This window comes from Lathyrus oleraceus, chromosome 4, assembly GCF_024323335.1.
Source record: "Lathyrus oleraceus cultivar Zhongwan6 chromosome 4, CAAS_Psat_ZW6_1.0, whole genome shotgun sequence".
Classification (NCBI taxonomy): Eukaryota; Viridiplantae; Streptophyta; class Magnoliopsida; order Fabales; family Fabaceae; genus Lathyrus; species Lathyrus oleraceus.
In genome coordinates, this window is record NC_066582.1 from 412,295,095 (window position 1) to 412,319,095 (window position 24,001).

Here is a 24,001-nt window from a genome sequence, read left to right on the forward strand (position 1 = left end):
AGAAGACCACATTCATTACGCCCTGGGGAACATTCTGTTATAGAGTGATGCCTTTCGGTTTAAAGAATGCTGGTGCAACATACCAGAGATCTATGACCACTCTTTTTCATGATATGATGCATAAATAGATTGAAGTCTATGTTGATGATATGATTGCTAAATCAAGTAATGAAGAAGAACATGTTGAGCATTTGTTGAAGTTTTTCTAGTGTTTGAGGAATACAAACTCCACTTGAATCCTAATAAATGTACTTTTGGTGTTCATTCTGGTTAGTTGTTGGTCTTTATTGTCAGCGAGAAGGGTATTGAAGTTGATCCTGTCAAGGTCAAAGCAATACAAAAGATGTTTGCGCCCAAAACTGAGAAGCAAGTCAGAGGTTTTCTCGTCCGCTTGAACTATATCTTAAGATTTATATCGCATATGAATGCCACATGTTCACCTATATTCAAGCTTCTTCAAAAAGATCAGTCTTGTGATTGGACCGAAGATTTCCAGAAAGCTTTTGACAGTATCAAAGAGTATCTGCTTAAGCCTCCGATTCTGTCTCCACCTGTTGAAGGAAGACCTTTGATCATGTATTTGATTGTGTTTGATAAAAGTATGGGTTGTGTTCTTGGTCAGCAAGATGAAACTGGAAAGAAAGAATATGCAATTTACTACCTCAGTAAGAAATTCGCCGACTGTGAGAATCGAGCTATGATAGAAAAGACTTGTTACGCATTGCCTTGGGCTGCTAAGCGTCTACGCCAGTATATGTTGATTCATACTACTTGGTTGATATCCAAAATGGATCCAATCAAGTATATTTTTGAGAAGCCTGCTTTAACTGGGAGGATTTCCCGTTAGCAGATGTTGTTATTAGAGTATTATATTGAATACCGATCTCAAAAAGCTATCAAGGGTAGTGTCTTGGCTGACCATTTGGCTCACCAACCAATTGAAGACTATCAGTCAGTACAGTATGATTTTCCTGACAAAGAGATTTTGTACTTAAAAATGAAGGATTGCGATGAACCATTGCTTGAAGAAGGGCCAGAATCTGGTTCCCGTTGGGGCATGGTATTTGATGGAGTTGTTAATTAGTATGGCAATGACATTGAGGCAATGATTATTACTCCTCAAGGCACTCATTTTCCATTTACAGCAAGATTGACTTTCAAGTGTACGAACAATATGGCTGAGTATGAAGCTTGCATTATGGAGCTTGAAGAGGCCATTGATCTCAGAATCAAGTACCTTGACGTCTATGGAGATTCAACTTTGGTTGTAAATCAGATCAAAGGTGAATGGGAGACGAATCAACCCGGTTTGATACCATATAGAGATTATGCGAGGAGGATTTCAAAGGTTGAGTTTCATCATATCCCTCGAGATGAAAACCGGATGGAAGATGCTCTTGCAACATTGGCTTCAATGATTATGGTGCAGTTCTGGAATGAAGTTTCTAATCTGACTATGATGCATCTTGATAGGCCAGCTCATGTGTTTGCTGTTAAAGAGGTCAAATATGAGAGCCGTGGTATTTTGATATCAAAGTTTCCTTCAAAGTCAGATTTACCTGCCTAGGGAATCTTTGAAAGATAAAAAGACTTTGAGGAGATTAGCTGGCAACTTCTACCTGAATGGAGATGTACTTTACAAGAGAAACTTTGATATGGTTCTGCTCAGATGTGTGGATAGACACGAAGCAGACTTATTGATGACTGAAGTCCATGAAGGTTCCTTTGGTACTCATTCTAATGGGCATGCTATGGCTAAGAAGATGTTGAGAGCAGGTTACTATTGGTTGATAATGGAATCTGATTGTTGCAGGTTTGTGAAGAAATGCCATAAGTGTCAAATATATGCAGATAAGATTTGTGTTCCTCCGACACTATTGAATGTCATTTCCTCTCCATGGCCCTTCTCCATGCGGGGAATTGATATGATTGGCATGATTGAGCCTAAAGCTTCGAACGGACATCACTTCATTTTAGTGGCTATTGACTACTTCACAAAGTGGGTTGAAGCGGCATCGTATGCAAATGTAACCAAGCAAGTTGTTCTAAGGTTTATCAAGAATCAAATTATATGCCGGTATGGTGTGCCAAGTAAGATCATTACTGACAATGGATCGAACTTGAACAATAATATGATGGAAGCTATTTGCAAAGACTTCAAGATTGCACATCATAATTCTTCTTCTTACAGACCTAAGATGAATGGGGTTGTTGAAGCTACGAACAAGAATATTAAGAAGATCATTCAAAAAATGGCTGTAACATACAAAGATTGGCATGAGATGCTCCCATTTGCTTTGCATGGGTATCGTACATCCATCCGCACTTCAACAGGGGCAACCCCTTTCTCACTTGTTTATGGCATGGAAGTTGTGCTCCCAATAGAGGTTAAGATCCCATCATTATGAGTCTTGATAGAAGCCAAGTTGACTGAAGCTGAATGGTGTAAGACGAGATATGACCAGCTGAATTGGATTGAACAGAAGAGGTTGACTGCCATGTGTCATGGGCAGTTGTACCAGCATAGAATGAAGAAAGCTTTTGATAAGAAGGTCAGACCTCGTGTATTCAGAGAAGGTGACCTTGTGTTCAAGAAGATTTTATCTTTTAAACCAGATGCTAGGGGAAAATGGACTCCTAATTATGAAGGTCCATATGTTATGAAGAGATCCTTTTCAGGGGGTGCTTTAATTCTTACAACTATGGATGGTAAAGAGTTCACTTGTCCTGTGAATGCCGATGCAGTCAAGAAATACTTCCCCTAAAAATAAAAGAACAACTCGCTAAGTTGAAAACCCGAAAGGGAGGCTTAGGCAAAAATGAGCGTCTCGGTGGATTGAAAACCCGAAAGGGTGATCTAGGAATAAATTCGAGACATAAAATAGAAAAATTTATCCCAATAGATTGAGTACCCCACCTTGGGGCAATTTATGCAAAAATTAGGGATTATGGCAAGTAACTGCACTCGGTTGATCTTCGGTCTTGAGCAAATCAGTCAACTCAGATTCATCATTCTCAACCGAAGCCAAGAACACAGTGGATATTAAAGTCGGTAGAAGGATTAGTGATCATTGTATTCAATGTAGCCCTTTTCCATGAAAATGACCATTTTTCAACCTTTGTAAAGATCTATGGAGTCTTATCATTTACAGACTACCATTCTATTAAATAATAAAAATGATAATTTTGACATTTTTGAAATAATAAAAATCATTTTTCTTAAAATAATAAAAGCAATTACTTTTAAAAGCGATCAATTTCAGTAAGGAATATCAACAGCAGTCTAAGAACAGGTAAGTCCTGAGAGTGCGAAACATTGTTAGTCTTCCCCAAGTAGTTGGTTTGATAACTTTTTCCTCCCCAACGGCAATTCAGTTTCTCCAGCCGAGTTTCGTCATCGCCTCCCCAGCTGAGTTGTAGGCGCATATTTCCAACGGTTCGCATAAATCCAACACCAGATTTTGTTTCCCGCAAGTCCCCAACGGAGTTCACTCCTGATCCCCATCAGCACTGATTCTTGAGCAATATTTTTTTGGGTCCTCTGCAAGGTTGTCTCCCATTTGGTATGGTGTTGACCTAAAATTCACCGCAGAGTTGATGAATCAGATCCTCAGCAAATCTTTTTTGCTTCCTCAGCAAGATTTGAAGTGTTCAAAGATGGATGATTTATTTTCATCCCCACTAGTTCTCCAGTTGGTGTTTCCATCCTGTCGAGATTAGCCGAGTGTTGTAGTGATGATTCAGATCAGTGACATTTATATCCTTTATGATTGTTTTGTCAGCATAATCATCAATTATATATATATATATATATATATATATATATATATATATATATATATATATATATATATATATATATATATATATATATATATATACATTCATACATCAGATATTTCATTATGCATGCTTTAGCATCTGATTCCTTATTTTTTGATCCTCTGCAATGGTGACATTATTCTTCCCCATGCAGATTTGGTGTGTTTGTCCTCCCTCAATTGTAGAGTATTAGCCCCTTAAGCAGACAGAATTTAACCTTCCTCATTCCCCACTGAGTTATTTCCTCGTGGATGACTATTATTTCAGCATCCTCCCTAGTTGATTATCTGGATGGAACCACTCCCCTTGAGTTATATCCTCACCGGGTCGAGTCTTTGTTTGACTGTTTCTTACTAGCTCTTACCTAGATAGATGCTTTGATTCCTCGAAAGTCTATTACCCAGTAACTGGTAATATTCTTCTTGATTTGCGAGTACCTTACTCTTACCCAATACCCGGTAAAAGTAATCTACTTCCTCATATTTTTTTCCCAGCGGATTCGTTTTACATTTCCCAGATAGTTAATCCTTGATATGTTCATCCTAACTGATGACGAATTTTCTCCTCTTTGTGGTTTTCTACCCAGTAAAAAGGTAGCTCTAATCCCTATTTCATTTCCCAGAGAGTTAATCCTTGATATGTTCATCCTAACCGATGACAGATTTTCTCCTCTTTGCGGTCTTCTGCCCAGTAACTGGTAGTTGTAAATCTTGCTTTCCCCTACTGAGTTTATCCTTGATATGTTCATCCTAACCGGTAAAGGATATTCTCTTTTCGGTATTCTATCCAGGAACTTATAGATATAATTCCTACTTTTCTCCGACAAGTCTATCCTTGATATGTTCATCTTAACCAATGACAAATATTCTTCCTTTGAGTCTATCCTTGATATGTTCACTTTAAGCAATGACGGATATTCTATCTTTAGTATTCTGCCCGGTAACTGGTAATTGTGAATCCTATTTGATATTTTCCCCAACAGGTTGTTCTTACCCAATAATTGGTAACGAATACACCTCATATTCCTCAACGAGTCATGCTTGATATGTTTACCCTAATCGGTAACAGATGTCTCTTTGTCAAATTATGTTATCCTCCTACCCAGTAACCAGTAATGGATAATATATTGATGGTACTCCTGTGTTGAAGTTCATTCTTCCCCAGTTGAGTTTGGGTGTGTATTTCCTTAGTGAAGTCGCCATTTCCCTGTTTGGTTCGAGTATTTCAGTTGTGTTCTGATCTACCCGTTCCCTCTGCAGATTTTATTCTTTATCTTTGACCGAGTCCTTCCATTGATTTATTTTCATGGCCTCTCGCATCTCCAGCAATTTTCAGGTCGTAGCCTGGCCTACGCATAACTTTTTCCCCCAGAGTCTCAGTCTCTCCAGTGAGTTTTCCTTATGGAATGCAGTATGCTCCTGTGTATTTTCAGTCTCTCCGGATTCTTTTCCTTTGTGGCAATATTTTATCCACGAAAATTATGTTTCACATTCATATCATATGCATCATGAGGTCTCTTAGGGACCAAAATTTGTTTCTATATGTTGTTATTTAAGTCCATTCTATTGAATCGATACGAAGATTTTAACCTTCATCTCCTCAACCAGAATGTCCTTAAATAGGGGCAGCTATAAGACCCCAATTTTAACCCTAAGATCTCCTCACACCTTGGCATCCTCCTTACCCCTTATTCATTGGGTTTTCATTGGGAGAGATCACTAAGCACATTTTTGATTGTATCATACTTTGTTTTTCATTATTTACTAACCAAAATATAAAAAAATATATCAATGTATAGTTTGTTACTTTTGTAGGTAGTGTGTATACTACTTATGCTTTATCAAGCTTATATCTAGGGTTTGAGACCCTTAATGCAAGGAGTTCAATCAAGAAATGGTTCACATTGGCTCTAAGCATCATATATGGATCGCCATGATCTTCACATGTTATTTTGATAAAGAAATCATCAAGAGTTTGGAGTTTTGTTTTCCTTGGAAACCCTAATTCATTTGGGTATCTTGTGTGACTTCTTCAACAAGTTTCTTCAACAATTGATCAAATATTTCAAGGGATACTTCACTCTACATCATATTATGCATATATGATCCTACATGAGTCCCAAAAGTCAAGAGAATGTCAAGTTAGCAAGTTGGTTCATGGTGGCTGACCAAGGAAAGTCAACTAGTCAAAACTGGGGTTCCCTAGACCCTATCTCCTACAATTGTTTTCATATGAAAATGATTCCACAAAAAACGTTACTCAAAATGAAATTCCAAACAACTTTCATGTTGAAATAAAGAGCTAGTTTTGCTTGGAAGGTCATCTTTTATGGTGAAAGATTATAGGCCATTTAGTCTGAACCCTAGTTTGGAGGACAACTTCCCAAGACCATAACTTGCTCAATTTTTGTGATATGAAGTCCATTCAAATTCCATGATCAATTTCAAGATGTGTACTTCATATTTTATATTTAGAATAAGTTCAAATTCAACTTGCAAATGCATGGTCCAAGAGGAAACATTATTGGTCATTTTGGGTCAATACCATTGAACAAGTGATTTTCCTCAACTTCTAAAATGCATAACTCCTTCATGCCAAATCCAAATGAGGTCAAATTTGTGACCAACTTTAATAGGTTTTAAATATATACAACTTTGATGAAGGAACTTGTTTCATTTAAAGTCCATAGGAAAAGTTATTCAATATGGAAGAAGTGAACATTTGACTTGGGACTTAGAAAATTTTCAAATATGTTTGATTTTCCGAACATCCACCTCAAAATTCATTATGATCCAAGCTTCAAATGAAAAAGTGTTCAACATGAAAGTTGTCCCCTTGATCTCACCTTTCCAAAAAGTCCAAGATCATCTCATTTGGATCAAAATTGAGGGACTTGCGCATGGCTCCATTGTGGGAAGTGTTTTGGCATGATTTGGATTCAAATGATCATTCTTATTTGCATGCTTCCACATGATGACTTCAGTACACTTTGCACATGAATTGGAGTTGGATTACATCAGTCCTTAGGCCTAAATCATTGCCCATGCACCCATGCAATGAGGTTTCTAAATTTGGGCAAATTTCAAGTGGTGCAAAAATCAAATCCATTTCCTATATAAAAAAGCCCATGGCTTCAGAATTAACATCAACACCCTGCCCAAGCTTTGCTAGACTGATCCAAACCCTCACTGTCATAGAATTTCTGAAGGTTTCTCTTGAAATTGAGCTTGAAATTCATCTTCTGTTTGGAAGTTCAAACTCCATAAATTCACTTCCCTTTTCATCTCAATTGGTTTCTGCAAGCAAGTGGAAGAGAAAGTAAGCAAATTCAGATCAAGATCAAGTGAAATTGGATCAACTCGAAGGTGATTTTCCCAAAAACTTCATCTCTTCGATTCTCTCTCAATTCTTCACCATTCTTTGTGATTTTTGGTTGTCTGAAGTCCTATCAATGTAGGCAAGAAGATTGAGTTTCTTTAAGGTCAAATCGAAGTAACTCAGTTCATGATCCTCAAAATTCAAATCCCTGTATCTTTTTATATACTTGGAATTGGAGAAAATAGAGGCCAGATTCGTGCTCCTGAGCATTTTTCCTTCAAATTAGTGTATTCACTTTTTATTTTCCATGAAGTTGAGCTTGAACCAGACCAGTGGTGATCATCGGAGAAGATGACCGGAGCTAGGGCTTCGGTGGTGTGCTGGCATTGCCCAGACCATCTAATCTTGGTTCCACGTTTTATTCAGGACCCTTGCTTTTGATTACCACGTGTGTGGCGCTTTGAGTCAAGTCCATCAAGGATAGCACGTGTGTGCCCATCAGATTTGCAACCTCAATTAGTGAGGGAGATCTGATGGCCCCTGATTTTCCATATTTTTTGAGTTTTCATTTAATCCATTTATTTTCATTAATTCATATTAGTTTCATTTTTAATCCAAAAAATATGGGACTTTCAACAAAAATATTTAAATATTTTCCTCTTTCATTTAACCTAAGATAAATCTCTTGGCCATTTATTTAGTATTTTGAAGAGGTTTTAGGTTTTGACCAAACTAAATTTAATTTAAATGCATTTTTAATTTTATTTTTAATTGATTAATTGTATAGAAATTATGTTGAGCCATTTTTATTGACTTGTGATGTTTGACTATGTGTTTGGGTCTTGGTCAAGGTTGATTTGACTTTTGTTAAGTTAAAAACATTTGATTTAGAGGATTGATGAAATGTACATTTCATCTCCCAAAATGAATGAATGATTTTTATTTGATAAAATTCCTCCCATGACCAATTTGTGTTTCTCTCATCTCCCCTTCCACTTCATCTTCAATCCCATTATTTCCCATCCCTTTCATTAACTAATGGAATCTCAAGATCCTAAGGCTAATTGGTTCATCAATAACCTTGTGTTTGATGAACCAATACAAGTATGGATGAGATAGGTCCATCCCTTGATCTTTTTTCTTTTAGTGTGTGGTATGTTTTAGGAGTTTGGTCCATTATACCAAATCTATAACATGCATTAGCACCTAAATTTTTATTGCCCGACCTCAGATAGTTGTGACTTCTACATAAGTCCAATTACGATTGCTTAACATAGAGCTAAATTTGACCCTAAAGGCATAGCATTCTAGTAAGTGAGATTGTAAGTCTCCCCCTTTCATGGTATTGTGTAGAAACTTGACCTTTTTTCCTTCCTTTGGAAGATGTCTTGGTTCAAGGATCCATGCTTGTGAATAGAGGGTTGAGTGTTCTCCAAAGAATGACTTCATCAATTGAAAAGCAAAACTCCACTAACATCTAATTAACTTTGACTAACACTAACTATTATTTACCTTGCTTTACTTTTAAGTCATTTACTTTATGCAATTTAAATTCAAGTCCTTTACCATTTTATTTGTCATTTACATATCATTAAACTTGTTTATGTTTATGCCATTTTCACTTTGCTCATTTGAGCCATATATTGTGATTGTATATATTTTATTTGTGTTTGTGGTCTTAGGACCTTAAAATACTTAATAAACAACAAAAAAAACCCTAAAAAACTGTTTGTGTGGACTGTTGGATTTGATCTGAACTTTTGGACTTAGAATTAGGCAACATTCCATATGCAAAAGGGACTTGGCCAATACCAACATTTTCGAGACCAAGTTATTATGATTTGAGCTTTCATCTAATGCAAGTATTGGGATCCACTTGAATTCATCTGCTACATGGTCTTGATGCAACTATTACTTTGAACCTATGTCTAATGTCTTATTCTGAGTAAAGCCAAGGAGTATGTCTTCTGATACTTGAGAAGATAAAGAAGACTGTTAGTTGTGAATGTGCTTGTTTGGATGTGGCCATCTTTATTTGATGCCTTGCTCTTCATATTGCTAATTGCTAGTTGATTATTGTTTGACTCAAAAATCCAAAGGGAAAATGGGTTTTCTATATGATATTCTTGTCTGTTGGATTGCATCCCATTGGTCAGATCTTTTTAACCCTTAACTCTTAATTTTATGCTTAGGATTAGTCTCTTCATCTCCTCCCACTTCTTAAATTTTAAAATCTCTCCCCCTTTCAAAAAACTTTCTTTGCTTGTGATTTCAAAACCTAGACCTTATTGCAAACTAGAAACTTTGGCCTTATGTCATTGAATTTTTAAACTCTTTTATTAATCAAACTTGTAAATGGACTTAACCATATTGACTTATAACTTCAAAAAGACAAAAAGAACTAACACTCATTCAAATTTTTAGGCCCTTTTGAAGGTAGAGAAAAAAAAAAAGGGGGGTTTGAATTGTTTTAACGATAATAAAAAACTTTTTGGAAATGAGACACATGCAGAAACAAATAATATCAACACTGAATTTTATACTGGTTATCTTGAAATTCAAAGCTACTCCAGTCCACCCGGCCAAGGTGATTTCGCCTTCAAAAAGGACTTAATCCACTAATCTTGAAAGATTACACAAAAGATCGTCTAAGAGGATAAAGATCTCTTAGCCCTCTCAAGTTTACAGACTTCACAAGTCACTTGAGGAAAGTTTCAACAAATAGATAGAATTATAGTAATATTTAGTGCTTCTAGGCAAGCAGAAATTACACAAGGTAAACGCAAAAGAATTGTTCACACTTTAGAGCAGCAGCTCATATGAGAAGGAGAATGAATAATGAATATGAAAGTAGTATTGTATTCTCGTGTGTTTCAGTTGTCTTCTTAGTGAGGCATTCCGTCCTTTATATAGGAGTGATGAGAAGACCGTTGAATGTCAGAACCTTTGGCAATGATGGATGATTAATGTCATTAATCTTTGTATTCTTTCCAAAGCAGTTTTGGGGTGCCATAAATTTCTTCCTGAAAAAAATTCTTTCCATATGTGGTATTTCAGAACATGTATCTGTATCTGATGAATGTCTATCTGACTATTTTGATTAGAGTCCTACACACTTAGATACATTTTGTTAGGGTACCATTTTTGTTTCATCCTTTGTTATCATCAAAATCTTAGAAATGCATTGTAGATACTAGATTTGTTCTTACAATCTCCCCCTTTTTGATGATGACAAAAAAATTCAGAGTGATGATGAAACAGTGGTATAATCAACATAATATCTCAGAGTCAGATGAGAGATGACTCCCTCTGAGATGGATCATCAGATTTCTCAGAAGTTCTTACCAGACTTTCCTTGTGTGACAGCTAGTTTGTACCTTAGTTGTTATCCTACATAACTTTTAGTTCTCATAAGTCATTAAGATATTAATGTGCACAGTGTAGCAAGAGACTTAGATATATTTTCATCCGAGATGTATTAGTTCTCCCCCTTTTTGTCAGACTCAAAAAGACATAACAAAATGTAAGAAAAAGGTTCATATATATGAGAAAAACAGGTACATGTAAGCAGCAATTCAGAAAGAGAGCACAAAATGCAGCAGAAAACATAAGGAAAAAGAAAACAACAAAAGAACCCTAAGTGCCTAAGGGTTTGGAGGCGGAGGCATTCTTTGGAGCAGTTGAGTCAGCAGGTTATGAATATTGTTGTTGACGGAGTCCTGGTGATCCAATCTTGCTTGCATAATTTGTTGCTCCTTCTGCAATTCTTCTAGAGTTTTCAGGACCAGAGGGGCGAAGCCAGAGTTTGATTGCTCCCCCTGAGTCAGAGCATCAGCGCTAACCTTTGCAGCTTCTTTCGCAGCTATGCGTGCTGCTTCTTCAACGTCGGCTTTTACTTTTGCCTCAGCTTCAGCATCAGCCACAGTCGCAGTAGTAGCTTCAGCAGCAGCCTTCTCTGCGGCTTCTCTAACCCGTTGCTCCTCTTCCAAACGAGCTTTCTCTTTTGCTTCTCTTCTGGCCTTTTCCTCATCCTCTCTGACCAAACATGCATGCATCCTTTCTCCACCGTCTCTGATAAAGTAGTTGAGGACTTGTTCAGAGAGGCCTTTCAGTTTGAAGGCTTCAGAGGTCATCCATTTGATCACTCTGTTCCAGTGATTCCTCACTGCAGAGGGATCATCACTGATACTGGAGTTTACAGATAGAGACTTGATCTTCTCCACTAAAGACTCACCAAATAAAGCGATTGCTTCTTCTAAGGTGGCGAAGGTATGTTCTGGTTCAGGGTTAGGGGATGGGGATGATGGTGGTGTTTGGTTGGTGTCAGCGGGAGTATGAGGGGTATGGATGATGATGTCTTCAGAGGGTGGTATGGTGGGAGTATCAGAGGTTGGTGGTGTGGGTTGTTCAGGTGGTGGATTTGGTGATTGTTCAGAAGGTGATGTTTATGATTGTTTAGATGGTGGTGGAATTGGTTGTTCAGGTGGTAGAGTGTTAGCTTCTGGTTCAGGTTGTTGTTGAGAGGCAAGAGCATGTGCCTGAAGCTGAGCTAGAGTGGGGGATTAAGGGTCAGAAGGTTCTGAGTCTGATGATAAGACGTAGTAGGGTGGAGATGACGGTGTAGAAGATGTTGGTTAGATGGATTTGTTAAGAATTTCTGCTTCAGATACGAGTAAGGTTGTGGTTGAGAGGTTGAATTTTGAAGTGGGGGAGATGGTGGATTAGAGGTTGGAGTATCAGAGGGTTTATAGGTAGAGGGTGGGGTATCAAAGTGGGTGTAGATAGGTGTGGTTGGGGAAGAGAAGAAGCAATTTTCTTTAAATTGACAGAGCGAGAGGGAGGCAGAGACTTACTTGGTGATTCAACCAGAGGGACTGGAGGTCTTGATGCAAACGTTTCTCCCAGTTTTGCCTTCTTTGCCTTCTTGGACTTCTCAGATGGCTCTCGTTGTCTCTTCATGAAGTTGGGTGGATGCTCAGGTAGCCAGTCCACAGAGAACTCTGAGATGTCAACTCCTTGGCTTGCGAGATCTTGCAGATAATGTGCCACAACTTCTAGAGGATCAATCTTGGAGAAGAGATAGAGGCCATTGGGAATCTTCCTCTGATCCTTGAGTGCCTCCCAAGAGGTATCTAATAAGGGTTTCACCCTGATTTGGTCAATCACCCCCATGCTCTTCAGATTGCGAGCGTTCAGAGGTCTTCCAACATCAACTGTGACATCCTTCATTAGATTGTGATGGATCAGGTGATCCACCATCCCACTCTCGATCAGAACATTGGAGATAAGTCTTCCTAGAGGGATGTAAGTTCTAGGCTTCATGTTGTTTCTTGTGTCTTTGATGGAGTCTCTGAGGTATTTGAAGAGCAATGTTGGCAAGTTCAGCTTTAATCCTTTATGAAGGCAATAGAGTATGCACTTTTGATCCGTATCGATGTAGTCATAAGAGTTGGAGGTTGGGCGGTGATGGATGGTACCCAGAATGATCTTCAGCCAAACTCAAAGGTTCTGAAGAAGTTCCTTGTTTTTGGAGGGGTTTTCTTCAGCGTTCTGTTGAAAGATGGTTGGGGAAATTTCTTGGGACATGTACTTTTCCCTTGGGTTGATCTTGTAGATTCTTCTCCCCCCTGTCTTCTCCATGTTCAGAAGGGAGGCGATAGACTTCTCAGTGATGGCAATCTTGACCCCTAGAACATGTGAGACTATGTAGTGATTATCTGAGTCTGCGAAGCGCCAGAACTCCTTTACCAGATAGGTATAGACGGTACCATAGAGTCTTTGGAAATAGGTTTCCCACCCTTGCATTCTCAGTTCCTCAGTGAGGTCTATTCCATTGTACTTTATGTTGTCAAAGTCTACCAGCGATTCACACAGGACTTCAAGCTTGTCAAATGGAATGGCAAGATGGATATGAGGTTCACGGTCCATAATATGTGGTTCTTTGTAGATTGGGGTAGATACAACAACCTGTTGTAGCAGTTTTTTGTTGAGAAGAAATGGGAGTTTGTTCCCTTGATTCCATTTGTTGAGAGTATTTGTGGACAGATTGTTATTAAGGATCCATGATGAACTTGAAGAAAAATATGATGAACTGATGAAGATGATGAACTTGATGAAGATGATGAACTTGAAAGAGGAGAGGGGTTTGTGTAGGCAATGAGTGTAAAAGGGTGAAAGTGTGAATTGTGAAGAATATAAATACACATAGAGGGCATGCAAAACGACAACGTTAGAAGCAGTTGAGAAGTTAGAAATATAATAATGGCACATTAACCAAGTTGACACGCTTAGGGGAGACATGATTACAGCCCATGATAGAGGTCTAATCCCCAAATCAGCACACTCCTCGAGGAGATCTCAAGGGTTTGTCTCTTGATTTCTGCTAGACAGCTGTCTAGAAGATCCAAGGTCAGACGTAAGATACCCCACGTGTTGATCTATCTGATCTTCAGGAATACCAAGGGATTGGATCCTGTGGATTTCTGATTCAAATGACTTCTAACTGGTAGAAGTATCAGAGTCAGATCCAGATACCAGATGTTATTTCATAGCCTTATTTTTCTATTTCAGAGAAGCACATTTGGTTTATTCTGGGCAAATTTCAATTTTTAAATGTTTTAGAATAAATGAGAATCTATCTTCAGCGAGGGGTTTAGTGAAAATATCAGCCCATTGATGGTTTGTATCAATAAATTTTAAGGATATTACTCCTTTATGAACATAGTCTCTAATAAAATGATGTTTTATTTCTATGTGCTTAGCTCTGGAATGCAAGATAGGGTTCTTACTTAAAAAAATGGCAGCAGTATTATCACAGAAGATAGGAACGTTACTCTCAAGTAAATCTGAAGGTCTTCTAGTTGAGTTTTCATCCAGAGCATATGAGTAGTGTATAATGAAGTTGATATATATTCTGCTTCTGCAGTAGACAGAGTGATGGTTGACTGTCTTTTGCTGGCCCAAGATATGAGATTGTTTCCCAAGAACTGACAGTTCCCAAATGTGCTTTTACGTTCCATTTTGTCCCCTGCAAAATCTGCATCACAATATCCAGAAAGCCTATACTCTGATGTTTTCTCATACATCAGGCCAAGGTTAGGAGTTCCTTTCAGATACCTTAGGATTCTTTTAACAATTGTTAAATGAGATTCCCTTGGGTCTGATTGGAATTTGGCACAAAGACATACACTGAAAAGAATGTCAGGACGGGTAGCCATCAAATAGAGAAGAGAGCATGTCATACCACGATAGAGCTTCTGACAAACCTTTTGACTAACCTCTTCTTTATCCAAAATGCAGGTTGGATGCATGGGTGTCTTTGCTGGTTTTCATTCTGCCATTTTGAATTTCTTCAGAATGTCTTTTATGTATTTACTTTGATATACATAAGTAACTTCTGAAGCTTGATTGATTTGAATTCCCAAAAATAACTTTAGTTCTTGCATCAAACTTATTTCAAATTCTGCCTGAATTAGCTCAGAGAATTCTTGACAAACAGATGGGTTAGTTGAACCAAAACTTATATCATCAACATATATTTGACACATCATGAGATCATTTCTAATGTTTTTACAGAAGAGTGTAGAGTCAACCTTTCCTCTAATAAAGTCATGTTCTAGAAGAAAGTTCCTTAGTCTTTCATATCAAGCTCTAGGAGCTTGTTTTAGACCATACAATGATTTTTTCAGTTTAAAAACATGTTCTGGACATTTAGAGTTTTCAAAACCTGGGGGTTTATGAACATACACTTATTATGATATATAACCATTAAGAAATGCGCTCTTGACATCCATCTGATATAATTTGATTGAGTGATTTACAGCGAATGAAACAAGTAAACGAATGGATTCTAACCTGGCGACTGGAGCAAAGGTTTCATTGTAGTCAATGCCTTCTTGTTGACTATAACCTTGTGCCACTAATCGTGCTTTGTTTCTGACCACTTCTCCCTTTTCATTCAATTTGTTTCTGAATACCCATCTTGTTCCAATAATATGAGTTCCTTTAGGGTTTGAGACAAGATCCCAGACGTCATTCTTTGAGAATTGATCCAGTTCTTCTTTCATTTCCAGAACCCAACCATTGTCTTGAAGTGCCTCATCACAGGTGTTAGTACCTTAAGATTGGCATTAATTTGGTAAAACAAATAATGTACTCACCTCTGTTGTTTTAATATGTTGGGTTGAAGAAGTTCCACATCTGGACCAACATGTCATGTAAGATGTCACGACATCGGGATTGTGACATCTCACATGTGTATAAAACTGAATCAGTTAATTCTGGTTTAGTTTGTGATTTATTAGGAGATCTGGTGAATTTCCTAACTCCTATGTGAAGATCTTGAAGATTCAATCAGAAGATTTGGTGAACATATTTGGTGAATATACAGTTTCCAAATATGGAGATCTTTTAGGAAATAAAAGATTGAAGACCTTGATTGTAGCAGAAGAATTCTGCCAGCTCTGTAACAGCAAAGGAAAGATTTGCTGCGATTTCTGAAGGCCTAAATCCATTTGGGTGGTTAGGTTATAAATAGTAGATTGTAACCTAGGTTTTGTAAGCCTCAAACAATGTAAAAATTAGGGGTATGTGTGAGGTAAACCTCCCAACCTGTGGGAAGGTTACCAAGTGTTTCTCAGTGCTTGAAAGCATGAGATTATTTGTAACTCAAAGTCTGTAGGCAAGAGTGGTTATGTGCTTGAACCAAGCTATGAAGCATGTTCAAGTTGTCTAAGCATTACATGGTACTTGTAATGATAGGAATGGAAACTGGAGGTTTCTATCTAGGAGTGCCTAGGTATAGATTGCATTGGGTAGGGATTAAGTGAGGAGTTGTAAACGGGGGAGTTTAACTCTGAATTAATACTGCTAATAGTGGATCTTCTTCCTGGCTTGGTATGCCCCCAGAGTAGGTAATGTTGTATCGAACTGGGTTAACAATTACTGGTGTTTTTACCTTCTGCACATTATATTTTGTCTGTTATAACTCAGTCTGTTTCTAGTCTGTTTATGAAGAGAATAACAGACTTGACACATAGCCTGCAGTCTGATTGCAAAACAGAATGTTATGACATTCATTACTGACTGCTGTTACTGATAGACTGGTTGGTCTGTTACAGTTCACCCTTCTGTAATGTTGGAACATGTGATGTTCAAATCAATGTTGAGACATCATGCTGATAACTGGGCAGGATCAATAAACATTAGTGCTATGTTTGATCTCTACTGTGTCATTGTACCAGATGGACAACACTGGATGTTCTTCTGTCCATGGTGGTAGAGTAGCAGATGTCGTGACATCTGGGACTGTGTGCATATGAGTACTGGGTTTTAATTGTTCTAACTGTCTTGCTGTATTAGTAACAATGTTGGATCAGATGTCATGACTTCGTGTAGAACATCTGAACTCTGACTATACCAGAATTTCAATTGGTATCAGAGCAGGCATCATGTTCTGTTTCTGGATGAGATCCATGGGTGATACTTTCTGGTATCTTGCAAGGAGTTATGTTAGTACTGATGGTGGATCCTTTGGAAGGTTCTGTGATTCCCCTGAATGGTCCCTTGAAGTAGGTGGTTGGACTATTCATGATAGGAACTGTGTATACCTGTCTCTGGAGGTTGGCAATTGGCCTTTGTGTGGAACAGCTGTGCTAGTATTGAAACATACTCAAACTTGGTATGTTCTTGGAGGCTGATCTGGTGAAGTGCGTGGTCATAGGTTGAGTTGTATTATGATTTCCGCTGCATAATACCTGGCTAAACTCAAACTCTGATGAAGGTTCCCCTCATGTGGATGAAAGGCTGTTGTATTCAAGATTTCATCATAACCTACTGAAGATGTCAAAGATACTTAAGTCTCCTCAAGTCCACTCATCATGACATTCTCACTTCAGGATGGTAAGAATCACCTGATCACTGATTCTTTTACTCTCTTGGGTAGTGTATATGAAGACCTTGAAGACCTTCAAGGAGGGTTTGTTCCAAGAAGGTGGAACTAATGTTCTATGTAATGTTAGAACATGTTGTTCAACAAGTATGCAGCTACTGGTTGAAGAGCAGATGTGTTTAGGTGTCAAACAAAGGGATACTTTTGTTTGGAACCTACTCCTGACCTGGAAGAGGAGACATCTGTGTGTGTGCTCAAGAAGGTCACTTTTAGAAGTGGAGCTGGTTGAGATGTGACATTGTAGAATTTCCTGCTGGTTGGCTTATTCCTATAGATTGATCAGGGTTGGATAGTTGTTCCCTGAAGTACTATGTTGTGGTGGAAGACAAGTCCCCTGGATGTTTGAAGTCAATAATGGGGTAACCTGATTGCTATTCAATTTAAGAGGATTGGGACCATGAATCTTGTTATTCAAACACCACGCTCAGAAGTGGCAGTTCTTTCAAGGAGTGAGAATATGAAGATTCAGAGGTTGGTTGAGGTAGTATGCTCTGGCAATGCATATCTACTATTAACTGGTGTTGTTTTCTTTCACTAGTACTGATGGTCAGCTGGAGTTTGATTGGTGTGATTGGAGTATGTATAGGTATAACTCATAGAGTTAGTTGCCACTGGTAGAGAATGAGTATGTCATGTTGAGACATGTCTGTACAATGCATGGATATTGGTGTAGGGTTTCCATGATTGTTAATTTGAGGGGGAGTTTTGGTTAACCTCCTCACGTTTGGTCAGCCTAGGGTCTGGTTGGTTGTTGACCTGTGTCACATGGGTTATGGTGGTTGTGTGACACGTTTGCAAGGAAGAATTCATCTCTCTCATTCCTAAGGGTGAATTTAATCTGGGAAGACTTTCAAATCTGTTGAGGTGCTTGCAAGCAGAAGATGTTGACACTAGAAGAGTATTTTCAAAGTATTCTTATGGTGGAAGTATCTGAAGGGAATATTGGGAAAGGATTTAAGATCAATGTCTACTTGTGCCAAGTACAAGTATTTAATTGATTATCCTTGGAGTTCAAGATAAATGATGGTTTTAAAAGATGTTGGAACATCTCATCTTCAAGATCCTGTACAGAATTACAGGAAGCATAGTCCATTGGTTTTTGATTTATCACTTTGGTGGCAGCAAAAGCATATGATCACTGAAAAGGTTTCCTGGCAAGAAACATGCTCAGCCCTGGTGTGCACAAGAAGAAGAAAACATCAGAGTCCTGATGGTGGTTACTTGGATCAGTTCACCTCTGATCTAGGTAAGGAAGTGCATTAGCTAATGCACACTGTGGAGTCAAGAACAAGTGGCAGCGGTCTTGACATCATGGAAACAACTTTTCTTTAGGAAGTGGAATCCTTAGTATAGCTGAAGGGATAGTTTCTAACTGGTCCTTCTGAAGACTCATGCATTAGAGTGTCTGATGTCTTTGGAGAAGAAGCAGGGATTCATCAAGGTGTGAGCTTGGATGACTTAACTGCAAGCCTACAGGATGGAGGATGTTTACTCAAACTTGGTTCCACAATCAAGTCTATGAGAACATTGAACTCTTGTTCTGTGAAGGGAGGAAGTTCTTTCAAGTGGCAGAAGAAGGAGCTGAATTCAACAGCTAGATGTCAAAACACAATGTTATGACATTTGGTTCAACTTCAGAATCTTAGTTGGTGAAGTGGCACATCAACTTGAGATAGAAAGGCCTACAGGGTTGTAGATTGGATACTTCAAAAAGTTTGAAGTTCAAGTCTCACTTGGAAGGTCAAAATATCTTTGGCAGAAGTCTGATAAACGTGGAAAGGTCAAAAGAATGGCACTTAACTTTTTCATATGAGGATTCATGAAGGAGGTAATCAACTAGTGGCACTTGGTCTATCTCAGGAGTGAGTTCGAAGAATCAAGATAATCTATATATGGCAACTGATTATTCTTGAGGATAGTCTGAGACAAGTTACTTTTTAGCAGAAAAGTAATAAGTTGAAGACAAAAGGAGGTGTTTTCTAGTCATCTCTTGGAGTATGTACCTGCTGGAGTTAAAGAAGATATGCAAGCAGAATTGTTTCAGAATGCCACATACAAAGACAAGGCTTCTGATATTGGTTGTACCTGCTGGAGCTTAATTGGAAGACATGTTCATGCAGGATTATTTTAGATGACATACTCATTGTCATGGTAACTGATATGGCTGTACCTGCTATAAAAGGAAACTGGATTATGCAGGATTTTTCGAGATGTTAGACCCGATGTCATGACATCCTGCACACAGAACATTCAGTATGAATGTCTGGTGTTTTGTGATTGCACAATTGGTGGCAATCATTGGTTGATTGAAGATATGGCTAGCTGTCACATTCTATCAGGGATATCAACCAGATTTGTTTATTTTCCAAGGAGATCTTTACAGCTGATATAAAAAGATTTGATTGGAAAATATATTTAGGGTTTTCAAGATGTCCAATGTTTCTATAAAAAGGGACTCAGAAAACCTGTTTGAACACACAACCAATACCGAGCAAAATTAAGAGAGAGTGCTAGGGTTTGTGTTTGTTTAGTCATAAGACTTGTAGCTCATTCAAGTCATCCATTGATGATTGAATTGGACTGACTTGTGGTTTTCTGTTCTGGTTGGAAGAGAGATTGACACAGAGTGTGGATGTGTTTAGCCAAGAGGGTTGAACAGAGGGTGTGCTCTTGAAGACATGAAGATGCGTCTTATGTTTTCCATTCATCAAGTGGTCTGGGTTCTCTTTGAATCAGGAAGTTTGTGAAGGTCCAACCTGGGGGTGTTGGATATGTTCATGTGTGATCTCTCTGTTTCAAGAGGAGAGTTGGTTGCTCATGACAGGGGGAGTTCTGTCTTTGCACTGCAAGTAATCATCAAGCTTGTGGTCTATGTGTTCTCAGATAACAAGGTATGGAACCTTGTTAGTCAGTGGGATGATGTGGTGTGTGTCAAGGCTGAGTGAGCAGAAGAATGTCTGACCGGATGTCATGACATTGCCTTGGACAATATTGTTATTTCCTTCTGAGAGTTACAGTCATAAGGGAATATGGAAGCAGATGCCAGTATGACATTCTGGCTGGTACAGGTGCTGGAGTTACAATAGCTGTTATTTGATGAATGCACAGATTTAGGGGGAGAAGAAGTACCCTTGTGCATTGTGCATTTGTGTGTCTTACTAGTTGCATCCATAACTAGTAATTCTGTTGATTGTTGCACAGATTTAGGGGGAGGAGAAGTACCCTTGTGCATGTGTGTATTACTAGTAGCCATAGCTAGTAATTGTTTTGCTTCTGCTGCTGATTAAACTACAGTTAAGTTGTTAACTGCTGATAGTTTTTCCTTGTGAACAAAACGGACAGAGTATTCACAAGATGTCATATGTGATGTCTTATCATAAGATATCCTATGTTCCTGCTGGAAGTTATTTAAGGAAATGTGGATGTGTGGTGCTAGGTGTCAAGCTACCACTGGAGGTGAGAAAGTGATCCTAGGGAATGGTGACAGGGAGAATATATGGAGAATGCAGAAAAAGCAGTATCAAATGTTAAGACATAGCTTGTAACGTGTCTGACAGCATTTATGGAATAGTCTTGGAACTGCTGTTTCTGGAAACAGTCAAGAGTTGTAAAATGTATTCAAAGATTGTCTGGGATATTGGTGGTGATTCTCTGACTGATTCTCAGCAAATAGTTATGGATCTTGACCAAGCATTTACTCCTACCGTTAATTCCTAAGCATGGTCTGGCCTATTTAAAGGATGCATCAGCACTCCTCTTCTCACAAGAGCGACATTTCATTCCCTCTAAACCATGGGGTTTGTTAAGATCTGGGCATACTGTTCCTGGATCTGGTTTTGTGAAGGTGTCATTTATAAATGTTTAGCTAAAAAGGGGGAGAGAAACTGTGTCCTGAGGATGCACCAGAAACAAGCGATATCTGGTAGCAAGGAGAAGATGGATTCAGACACAAAAGTCACTAACTGGGTATATCAGTTGTGTCTTGTGATCTGAGTTAAGAAGACAGTTGTGTCTTGTGATCTGAGTTACATTATCTATGTACTTAGCATTACATATTCTTCAGGAATCCCTACTGTTGAGGGGAAGGGTTGTGGTGGAGCTGGTCCTTGTACATCTTCTTCCTCATGTACACCAACAGTGGTGGTGGCATTGGGGCTGTCAAAGACAAAGAGGAAGTGCAGACCCATATTGGGTTATTTGTTTTAGCTAAAATTTGCCAAAGGGGGAGATTGTTAGTACCTTAAGATTGGCATTAATTTTGTAAAACAAATAATGTACTCACCTCTGTTGTTTTAATATGTTGGGTTGAAGAAGTTCAACATCTGGACCAACATGTCATGTAAGATGTCACGACATCGGGACTGTGACATCTCACATGTGTATAAAACTGAATCGGTTAATTCTGGTTTAGTTTGTGATTTATTAGGAGATCTGGTGAATATCCTAACTCCTATGTGAAGATCTTGAAGATTCAATCAGAAGATTTGGTGAACATATTTGGTGAATATACAGTTTCCAAATATGGAGATCTTTTAGGAAATAAAAGATTGAAGACCTTGATTGTAGCAGAAGAATTCTGCCAGCTCTGTAACAGCAAAGGAAAGATTTGCTGCGATTTCTGAAGGCCCAAATCCATTTGGGTGGTTAGGTTATAAATAGTAGATTGTAACCTAGGTTTTGTAAGCCTCAAACAATGTAAAAATTAGGGGTATGTGTGAGGTAAACCTCCCAACCTGTGGGAAGGTTACCAAGTGTTTCTCAGTGCTTGAAAGCATGAGATTATTTGTAACTCAAAGCCTGTAGGCAAGAGTGGTTATGTGCTTGAACCAAGCTATGGAGCATGTTCAAGTTGTCTAAGCATTACATGGTACTTGTAATGATAGGAATAGAAACTGGAGATTTCTACCTAGGAGTGCCTAGGTATAGATTGCATTGGGTAGGGATTAAGTGAGGAGTTGTAAACGGGGGAGTTTAACTCTGAATTAATACTGCTAATAGTGGATCTTCTTCCTGGCTTGGTATGCCCCCAGAGTAGGTAATGTTGTACCGAACTGGGTTAACAATTACTGGTGTTTTTACCTTCTGCACATTATATTTTGTCTGTTATAACTCAGTTTGTTTCTAGTCTGTTTATGAAGAGAATAACAGACTTGACACATAGCCTGCAGTCTGATTGCAAAACAGAATGTTATGACATTCATTACTGACTGCTGTTACTGATAGACTGGTTGGTCTGTTACAGTTCACCCTTCTGTAATGTTGGAACAGGTGATGTTCAAATCAATGTTGAGACATCATGCTGATAACTGGGCAGGATCAATAAACATTAGTGTTATGTTTGATCTCTACTGTGTCATTGTACCAGATGGACAACACTGGATGTTCTTCTGTCCATGGTGGTAGAGTAGCAGATGTCGTGACATCTGGGACTGTGTGCATATGAGTACTGGGTTTTAATTGTTCTAACTGTCTTGCTGTATTAGTAACAATGTTGGATCAGATGTCATGATTTCGTGTAGAACATCTAAACTCTGACTATACCAGAATTTCAACAGGAAGTAGGCTCAATCAGAGGTACTAAACCCAGAGGAGTTTCTTCAGATACTTTGAATGTTGATCTTTTTCTGACAGGTTCATCCTTGTTACCCAGAATCAAATCTTCAGAGATGTTTGGGCGATTTCTTGATCTTTTCTGGATAGTTGAGATTTCAGTTGCTTCTGGACTTTGTTTCTCAGCTTCTTCTGATCCTTTAGTCTTTTCGTCAGAACCTGCAAGAGTTATCTCCAAATCTGCAAGTTTCTCAACTAGCTTTGACTTTTCAGGGTCAAGCTTATCATCAAATTTAACATGTATTGATTCTTACACAATTTTGGTTTCTGTGTTGTATACTTTGTAGCCTTTAGAGCATTCTGAGTATCCTAACATGATACCTTTTTGTGCTTTTGAATCAAACTTGTTCAAATGTTCTTTAGTATTAAGAATAAAACATGAGCATCCAAAAGGATGGAAGTAAGAAATGTTGGTTTTCTTCCCTTGCACAGTTCATAGGGAGTCTTCTCCAGAATAGGTCTTATAGAGATTATATTCTGAATATAACATGTTGTATTTATTGCTTCAACCCAAAAGTGTTAAGCCACATTTGTTTCATTGATCATGGTTCTGGCCATTTCTTGGAGTGTCCTATTCTTCCTCTCTACAACTCCATTTTGTTGTGGAGTTCTAGGACAGGAGAAATCATGGGATATTCCATTAGAGTCAAACAGTTCTTCAAAGAAGTTATTTTCAAATTCACCACCATGATCACTTCTGACTCTGATGATTTTAGAGTCAAATTCGTTTTGCACTTTAGAACAGAAGCTGGTGAATACAAGGTGAGACTCACTCTTGTGCTTTAGAAATTTTACCCATGTCCAGCGACTAAAATCATCAACAATGACCAATCCATACTTCTTTCCATTGAATGACGTTGTCTTAACAGGTCCAAAAAGGTCAATGTGAAGAAGTTCCAGAGGCTTAGAGGTGGAAACAACATTTTTCTTTTTAAAAGATGTTTTAGAAAATTTTCCTTTCTAACATGCCTCACACAGAGCGTCTGAAGAAAACTTTAGCTTAGGTAGACCTCTGTCTAACTCGAGTTTATTTAGCTGAGAGAGTTTGCTCATGCTAATATGGCCCAAGCGTTTATGCCATACCCATTGCTCTTCGTGTACAGACATTAAACATTTTACATTTTGATCTTTTAGATCTGAAAGATTTATTTTGTAAATTTTGTTTTTCCTCTTGCCAGTGAATATAACTGTTCCATTATTCTGATTAATTGATTTACATGTTTTTCGATTGAAGATAATATCATAATTGTTATCACTTAATTGGCTTATTGATAACAAGTTATGCATTAATCCTTCTACATA